This window comes from Galeopterus variegatus, unplaced genomic scaffold (assembly GCF_000696425.1).
Source record: "Galeopterus variegatus unplaced genomic scaffold, G_variegatus-3.0.2 Scaffold7976, whole genome shotgun sequence".
In the NCBI taxonomy this organism is placed as follows: domain Eukaryota; kingdom Metazoa; phylum Chordata; class Mammalia; order Dermoptera; family Cynocephalidae; genus Galeopterus; species Galeopterus variegatus.
This window is the reverse complement of record NW_007734087.1, coordinates 41,574-51,393: the sequence shown is the minus strand read 5'-3', so window position 1 is coordinate 51,393 and position 9,820 is coordinate 41,574.

The following is a 9,820-nucleotide window of genomic DNA, read 5'->3' as shown; positions in this document are numbered from 1 at the left end:
GCATGCTTGGGGTATGGATGGCTAGTATTTACATACATAGTTTTAATATAATATGATAACGTACATACAGGGTATTGAGGGAGCAGCAAGAAGAGAGCACTGTCTGACTGAGCACGGGAGACTGAGGAATGGCAGAAATCATTAAGAAAATTATTACACCTCCTTTGTCTGAATTCCTATAGTAAAATAGCATGCCACATTCATTCCAGCACTTTCTGCAGCTAACATTTGTTGAGCACATCCATTAACTCATTTAATTCTTTTTACAATTCTACAACATTAAATGACACAGATACTGTTATGGTCAGCATTTTATAGCTGAGAAACTGGCTAAGAGACACTGAGTCAATACCCATGCTCTTAACCATGATGCTGCAAAGCCTCAATCATGGGTGGGTGATATAAAATACACTGGGGACAAGGGAAGCAGAGTACATGTGTCACATGAATCCTGGAACAGTACTAGGCAAACAGTAAATCATTTGCAAGATTTTTCCTTGTTTATATATTTAGGCCCAAGGACAATTTGTATATCCAGCTCAGTGGCAGAAATAAAACCAACAGCTGCTAAACCTCTACTCCATTATGTTCACACACCAAACCTAGATTTTTTTTTTTATTATTGTACATTTGTTTGAATTGAGTTTGGGCATGTTTTTGTTTAACGGGGAAATACCTGTCAAAGAAGAAAGAAGGAATATCACGATACTTGCTGTTGTAAGAAATAAGCCTAAATATAAGAATTTGCCACCATCTTCCCCGTTTTTATTAGAAAAAGAGTCCCTCTCTTGCTTTGCTCAGTGTAGCTGTGGATTCCCTCATCCTCTGTGCACACACAACCGAGGTAAGCCTTGTGTCCAACTGCCCTTGTGTTGCTGCTCTTGCTGTTTGCATGAAAGAAAAGCTTGAAATAAAATTTACTCTTTGCTCTCAGCAAGAAATAATACTTATCAAATGCCCTGGTCAAACACAATAAAATCATACTGTGTAAGGAAATTGCTTTTGTAATTGATTTACTAGTTTTCATAGAGGAAAAAGCATTTCAGTAGCATTTTCATTAAATTGCTTGTCTACAACAACCAAAAAATAATATCTTGTTTTCAGTTTTTAAAGACCCAGTATCTCTGTTGTTTGGATTAATAAAAAAAAAAAAAAAAGTAATAGAATGCGAAAAAACATTAAGCCTACTGGTGCACTGTATGGTAAATAAAAGATGTAGACGTGTAGGAAAGTAGAGAATTAGACATTATTCGTGGGGATGACAGTGCTTTTGTTTTTGTTGTGTTAGGCTGGAAGACAAAAAAATGAAGTGAGAGAGGAGTAGTCTGGCTCTGTTTATATGGAAAAAAAGAAAAGAAAGAAAGAAAGAAAGAAAAAAAGCCTAACCCAGTGCCCTGAGCCTCATAGCTGGGGCCAGCAGGAAGGAACAAACAACTGCTCAGATCCCACTCCCCGGGACTTTACATGTTACTCCAGGGTCCACATAAGCCCATAACTGCCAAAAAGAAAGCTTTTATCACTTAAAATGCACTTGGTTCAAAAGAAATTGAGGTAATAAATTGCATCCAAGTTTCCCTTTGGTGAAATTACTTGACACAGAACCAAACCACTGCACCACTGGCTAAAAATATGCATTTAGCCATTTTCACATTAGACTGTAAACTCTATAAGGAAAAGGTCTGTGTGTGTATGCAGCAGGGTCCCCAGGGCCAAGACCACAATCAATACATGCCTTTTGAATAAACAAACGGATTCCAATTTCTTATTGAGTCAAACAGGAAGTGTCTTTGAATGGATGTCAGAATCATACCTTTCACCATTAACTTTTCAGGTTGGAAGAGTTCTTCCCAAGCTCCCACTGCATCAACCATTTTTAGGGCACATCAAAGGAAGAGAAAGACTTTAGGAGCCGGAGTAAAAAATATGAGAGTAGTAGAAAGGAAAGCTATAGGAAATAGAAAAATGTCACTTGGGACAATCAGATAAAAAGCTTGAGCTCCAAGTCCCAGATGGCAGTCTTTGCTTACACACATACATATACATATACACATTCACGTACCCACACACTGATGATTGACCTATGGCTACATTTGGTGGGCACTGTAAGAAACTAGGCAAAGTAAAAAAATTTTCCTTTGAACAAACTAGAGAATTCCAGAAAACCCACCTGACGTGCTGACACAACTTGAGAGCCTTTATTTACCCAATAATATTTATTGAAACCTACTATTTGCTAAACACTGTGCTGATGCTACAGATTAAACAACAAACACACAACGTATATCTGAGATTTTTTGAATGTCATGGTTAAAATTGGTATATGATATATAGACCATCTCCTCAGGGGATGGGAATTGCATTTAAACCTGCACATATTCTGCATACAATTTCAGGGAAACTGTAGATCCTTCTCAAAGCCAATTCACACACACTGAGTATGTATGTAGCAATCCTAATGACTCTCTTTCCCTCTGCCCAAGTAGTGATCTAATGTGCTGCTGTATTTTGTTTCTTTGCATTTCAATTAAATTCAGGTTATGTTTTGGATAGAAGCCTCTTGATTAAAACAGATTACAAAAGGAAGTTCCCAAAGGCAGGGCAAGATGGCAGGTGATCTCACTCAGCCCCTCCCAAACTTTAGAGAGCTTCCTGAAGTGCTTTCCCTAACCTGATTAATTAACTTATAACACTTTCTATTTAAAAGGTTTCATTCATTTAAAACAATTTTGCATTTTCAATATATAGCTAACGAGCCAGATATGATGCAGAATCTTTGGGAAAAATCAAGTCAAGATGTTCAGTTCCACATAGAAAAAGAATGCTAGGTTGACATTTAAAATATTTGTTTGTACAAAGGACACTTTAAAAAAATAATTAATTATCCTGCTCTTACTTGCTTTATGTATTCTAATTTATGGATTACTGAAATTCATAATTGAATAGTATGTAGATATTGCTTAGGGGTGCTAAACCAATTCTCCTACTTGGAATTGCCTGCCTAAATAAGAATGACACTAACTTTAGCATTTTCTCTCTGATTAGAGACACTATAGATTTGCAGTTGCCTCCATGTAATATAAATCAATAAAGAATAATTTTCCAGGCAGTAAATCAATTGTCAGTTCACAGACCCTAATACCCATGTGTAGTATTTATTGAAAAAATGAATGGCAGTCTTGTTAGGAGAAGTATGGCATGCTTTATAGGGATATAATAGTATAAACTCCAGACTATTACATTCACTATAGTGAGGAATCCAACAGAAATAATGCTTTTACTTCCATGGAACACAAACTCAAATGGATTTCTCAATGACAAAATGAAAACTTTAAAAGATGACAGAAAGGGCCGAGCCTGTGGCGCACTTGGGAGAGCTCGACGCTGGGAGCGCAGCAGCACTCCCGCACGGGTTCGGATCCTATATGGGGATGACCGGTGCGCTCACAGCGCTCACTGGCTGAGCATGGTGCGGCTGGTCTCAAAAAGGACAAAAAAAAAAAAAGATGACAGAAAGATAATACATCTCTGGACCATGAGGATATGTCAGTCTTGGTGACGCCATAATCTCTTTGTTGGGACTTTCTGTACCTGGAGAGTGGTGGACAAGTAAATAATATTCTAAATCTTTGCCATCCAATAGGGCATTCACTAGACACATGGGACTACTGAGTATTTGCAGTGTGTCTAATGCAAATTGAGATGTGCTAAAAGTATAGAGTAAACATGGGATTTCAAGGACTTAGTACATCATAAGAACATAAAACAATCCATAAGCAATTTTATAATGATTATTTGTTGAAATGGTAATAATTTGGATATATTGGGTTAAGTGAAATATATTGTTAAAATTAATTTCAACTGTGTCTTTTTTATGTGGCTACTGGAAAATGTAAAATACATATGTGGTTTGCATAATATTTCTATTGTCCAGCACTGTTTTACACAAGCATTTTGAAACAGAACTCTCCTGACCCCACAAAAGAGGGCTCTGGGGAAGGACCCAATCCAAGAGTCACACCAAATATATCTTCATAGGTACATCCCTAGAAGTTGAAAAAAATAATAATAATTATAACTCAGAATATCCCAAATTAAATCGGTAAAGGGGCCCAGCTGACTGATTGAACAATTGTATCACAGTCAGCCACAATGATACAGTAAACTCTCAGAGAACCACATACTTAAGAAAGGAAATAAACAAAATGAGGCTCCATTTTTCAGAAAGGAACGATATATGGATCCTCTGAAGAAGTGGAGAGAAGTTGATAGCTGGATGTTCATTGTAGGAGGGAAGGCCCCCACAGGCCATACAGTAAATATTATTACTTAAAGCGCTAGGCAAATGAAACTAGAGAACCTAAAAGGAAAGGAATACCAGATCTATTAATGGCTACATATGCAGATTTCAGCTGATGAAAAAACTACAGGAAAGATTAAGTCAAGAGGAGTTTAACTAAAACCCTACTAAGATATTTTAAGTTCATTTGTGTTAAAACTTAGCTTTGGTTCAATAGTTAGAAACAGTCTTATTCATTCTGGTATGCCCAGAGTCTTGCAAAGAGCCTGACTCTCAATAAGTACTTGCTAAATAAATAAATGATTAAACAGAAAAAAAGGCCTAATGCATGATTCAGAGTTTTCTACTGCACTAAACTAGAAATATCCATGGAGTGGAGTGGAGGCATTGAAACTCAAAACAATGGAAAAAAATATTAAGAAAAGGTAGATTTTTAGGCAGAAAAGTAAGGAAAAAGTAAAATGCATAATAGCACTAAAAAGTGAAATGCATAATGAATCCTGAATTAGGGGAAGGTAAAGAAAGACTATACAATGTAAAGAGAATTAGGGTCTAAGACAGTTTTTACAATTCTCTGTCTGGGTGAGGTAAGTTCTAGCTTTTCAAATCTCGAATTTTGAACTTGTATAAAAGGCTTTGAAATTAAGTGTAAAATTCCAGCAGTCTATAATAACAACGATATGGGGAAAAATCAAAGGATCTAACAATCCCCAAATCATCAGGAAGTGCCTTGACAGATTTTAAGTCACAGAGAAAACACTTGTAAACTTCAATGTTTCTTAACCAGGGGTAATTTTACCCCCCTACTCCCAATGTTTGGCAATGTCTGAAGAAGTTTTTCATTGTCACAACTAGGAGGTGCTACTGACACATACTTTGTAAAACCAGAAATGCTGCTAAACATCCTATGATATACAGAATAGCCTCCAACCCCCCCACCCCACCTTCGGCAAGAAAGAATCACTGGACATAAAATGCTAATAGTACTAGTTTAAGAAACCCTGATCTAGAGTGGTACAGAAACAGTATTCACAGTGAGGATGGGCCAAGAACATCCCAGAAATTTCTAGTAGATTCTCACAGGTTTGCTCACATAGTTTGACCAAAATTTAAGCTTAAAGAGTAAAATAACACTTAAGTTCATTATTTGCCCCAGGTTTCCCTCTCCCAATCACTTCAGAAGTTTTGCCAGAATTTTTCTTTAAAAATCATCATTTCTAAGACAATGAGAAAAATAATTCAAATTTATATGGGAGATGTGTGTACATTTTACGCAGAGGAAGTTAAAATTATGCTTTATTCTATTACGAATAAAAAGATTTGTCATAAATTTAGTCTAGGTTCATTTCTCTATGTTTAATAAAGCCTGCACACAAGCACCTGAAAAGAAAGTAGATAAAAAATGTACCCATTAAAATATTTACCCTTCAAGTAGCCTAAAGTGGTAAGAAATATAGGCTTAATTATCTTCTCAGATTTTCAGCTTCCACATGCATTTGCAGTCCTACTATACTTGAAAAATAGAGAGAAAGTTCAATACCAAATTTAAATCTACTGCTTTAAAAATACTTTCCTTTGGGCTGCAAACTATAATCAAGTATTCTATATCACCATGAGTTTTAGTACATTAATATGGTATAAAATACACTTTAAAGATATATACATGATTTATAATAATTGCAGCTCTCAAAAACTAATAGCCAGAAGCATTTGACTTTTACCATCGAATACGCTCACTCAAATCCAGTTAAAATACTGTCCGAATCAGCATAAGAGCTTCTATAGTAGGATATTAGAAATAATCACCATTTTTTAAAGAACCTGCTATTATGTTAATAGTTAATAGCTTGATGTGTTACTCTTCCTAAGTAACATATTTTTATTTTGATAGGAATCTATTAAAAATATGCTTTAATGGAATTCTAGTGGTGACATTTCCAAGGACCCAAAGCTGGTAAATATATATGTATATGGGTGAATGGAAGGGAGGAGGTAAGGACTGGTAGGCTTTTTGGAATTTCTCATTATATTACTTTCTTGAGGCTGTTGTATCAAAGAACTACATACTGTGTGGCTTAAAACAGAAATGTATTCTTTCAGTTATGGAGGCTAGAAGTCAGAAATCAAAGTATCAACAGGGTTGGTTCCATGTGGAGACTCTAAGGAAAAATCTGTCCAGTGCCTGTATCCTAGCTTCTGATGGTTGCTGAAAATCCTTGGCATTGCTTGCATAGTGGCAGAATTTAACTCCAATATCTGCCTCTGTCTTCAAATGCCCTTCTTTGTGTCTCTGGCTCTTTGCTTGTGTGTTTCTCTGTGTCTTCTAAGAACACAAGACTTTGAAATTAGGGTATGCCCTACTTCCTAGATGATTTCATCTCTAGATCCATAATTAATTACATCTGTGAAGACCCTATTTCCAAATAAAATCGCATTCTGAGATTCTGGGTAGACATGAATTTGGGGGGTACATTATCTTAGCCCATTACACTCACCAGATCTTACTTGTGATCAACCATTTTGTTTAAATAAAGGTCTGACTCTGTGTATCCCTCTTTCATTTTCCTTATGGCATCAAGACTGAAATTACACATGGATCACCACCCTTCCTGAAGACCCCTTGTCTCCTTTGTAAAATTCATCAACAGATGTAAATGAAAGAACACAAAGTAATTTGGAATAAACTGGTCAATGTACCAGTTTGGGTGTTTTCAAAAACTGGCTGAGTATACTAGATAAGTAATTTAACTTCTCAATGTCTGTTATCAGGAAGATAAAATGAGTTAACAATGATGTAATGTACTGGGAGTTTGATCCTAGTCTTCCACTGAATAGCTATTTGACCTTAGACAAATTACCCAGCTTCCCTTAACCTCAGTTTCTTTATTTACAAAGCCAGAATAATGTAGATTTTAATGATAAGTCATAAGTCATGTATATCAATATGCTGACCACTGTGGTTAGTTAGAACACTATTGAGTTTATTTTTTATTTGAATTTAAATGGCTTTAAGTAGAGCAGGTATTCTCCAATTTGCCATAGGCACCCCTTTTCATTCACTTTAAACTGGGTTTACCTGTCCTGGGAGGCCTTTGAGTTTGTAACTACAATGTGGATACAGAGCAAATACTTAATAAATGAGAGTGCCATCAGAAGTTACCTGCCCCAGTGATGACCATCCAGCTTAGGAATGGGGAGAAATCTCATTCCATTTTTTGAAATAACTCCATTTTCTGGTAAATTCTTCCTATAAATTTATTCACTGACCTTAGTTTTTATCCCTAAGGCAATATTAAATAAATCTAATCCTGTATCGTCATCGATCTTTTATTTACATGAACACATCTATTGTGACTCTGCAACACATGAGATCATTTCTATGACAGCATTCAAAGGCATAATTGTGAATTATAATTAGTACACATCATTAAATCATTCATCTCACTGTTATCAAATATTGCCCATGAAAGTTTTCATTTTGTGAGATGATTATATGCCAAGCAAATAAATAATCAGCCCTCTCTTACTTTTCTGATTTTGTAGGATATGATGGGAAAAAAAAAAAAAAATTAGTCACTACAAATTTTTATAGGGAAAAAGACAGAAATATACCCCTGTGTGAATTCAACAAGGGTTATCCTATATCCATTTTTCTTGGCCTCAAGGATCATAGAATTGGATCAATAGTCAATTTTCCTTCATTTAAAAATAACTTTTTAAACACTCATCCTTCAGATTTAGCAATAGGATGTAGTAAGCTTCCCCTAAATCCTAAGCCACCTTTCCAGGTCCAGGAGACTTGTGGAAAAGCTTGTAGCTTGAGGTATATTGAAAATGCTTACATAGAACTATTGACCAGTGGTCAGATGTCAGGAGTCTGGAGAATTTGACAGGGGCTTTGGATTAGCCCTGGGATTCCTGGTATTTAGAATGTGTGACAGAGAAATACAAATCACCGTGGGCAGCAACTTCTCATGCTACATCTATATAACTGCCAAGTGACCAGGTGTCAATATAGTCAGTTCTCTGAAGTGGCTATAGGAATTCTACAGGGTCTGGAATGCTGACTTACTTATCTTGTTGACAGCAGAATAAACTACTGTTACCAAGCCCTTGATATTTAAGCCCTGTAGAAGTTAATTCCCTTTACAGATATGGCAAAAGTGCCCTATACATCAACCATTGGTGACAGAACAAACAAGAATGTCATCACCAGTAATTTTCAAAGTATGTCAGGTTTACATTTCTTTTCTTTCCCTCCCGTTCTAGCCATATGCTAATCTTACCCAAGTAATCCTTTGATTAATGAAAGAGTTGCATCAAATTCTTGTAAAGCAGAAGACCATGAAATCAGTTGAATTATCCTTATATATTAATTACAAATTTAGAAAAAGAATTCTGGTAATCAAAAGGGTTTTTAAAAATTACTATTGTGAAAATTAAATGTGCATTGTAGACAAATACAGCAAAGCAAAAAAAAAGATAAAATCACTATTAATCAATCTTAACCACCAGAGAGATAACAGGTGGTAAAATTTTGGATTTTCAATAGACCCTTTCATACAGAAAGTAAGATGATTATTAACCCTATATAGCATGCCTACAATTCTGTTCAAGGCAGCATTTTCTACCACCATTTTATCCCACTTGATATCCTACAAGGTCAGCCTTAAGAATTTCTCCTGTACTGATAAACACTGAATCTACTCTCAAAACTTCTTGATCCTTGTTACCGTGTAATTCCTCCTATCTGAATATTTAAAATGGCTAGTAAAATTAGGCTATGTGATAATAACCACATTTTGCTATATGCAAGAACTAAAGCCACATAACTCAGATTTAAAATTCTTTATATTTAAGACCAGTTCAATAAAAATGAAATTTAGTACAAGTTATTTTTTGGTGAATTTATTTAGTTTTTTAGAACAAGAGATCTTTACTTAGCAAATATAGGCAAATTAGGCAAATATAATCAAATATATCTAAGAAATTGTAAAACATCACATTAATAAATGCATAGACATTGTAACATTTCCTGATGGAACAAAAAGATATATTTAACCAAAATTATTTTTCACATTCAGTGTGCTGATGAGCTATGAAAGTGCCAAAAGGTAAAAGTAAAGAATTAAAGCAAATTGACTTTAAAAACCTTGGTAATTGTAATTAAGGTGTTATAGGCTTTTAGAAAGTTACATATTTTATTGTTCAAAAATGTCAACACACAATTCAAAGAGAAGATGAATCAGTCCTAACAGTGGCATTAAATAGTATTTAATAAATACCAGTGTTGGACGAGAGATAGTAGAATGATCCAGAGAGTGGGTCCCAGCAGCAAGGTAGCAGTCTAGGCCTGGACAAGGTGGGCCAAGAGTGTAAGCTGAGGCATCTCCTGTAATGGGCATGGCCTCTGAACATGAAGAACAGTCATATTTTACATTTTACTCATTTTCTGCATTTCGTTTTCCTTCTGGCAGCCTCAAGTCTTTGGTACTGTCTCTTAGGTGAGCCTTAAGGAATAAA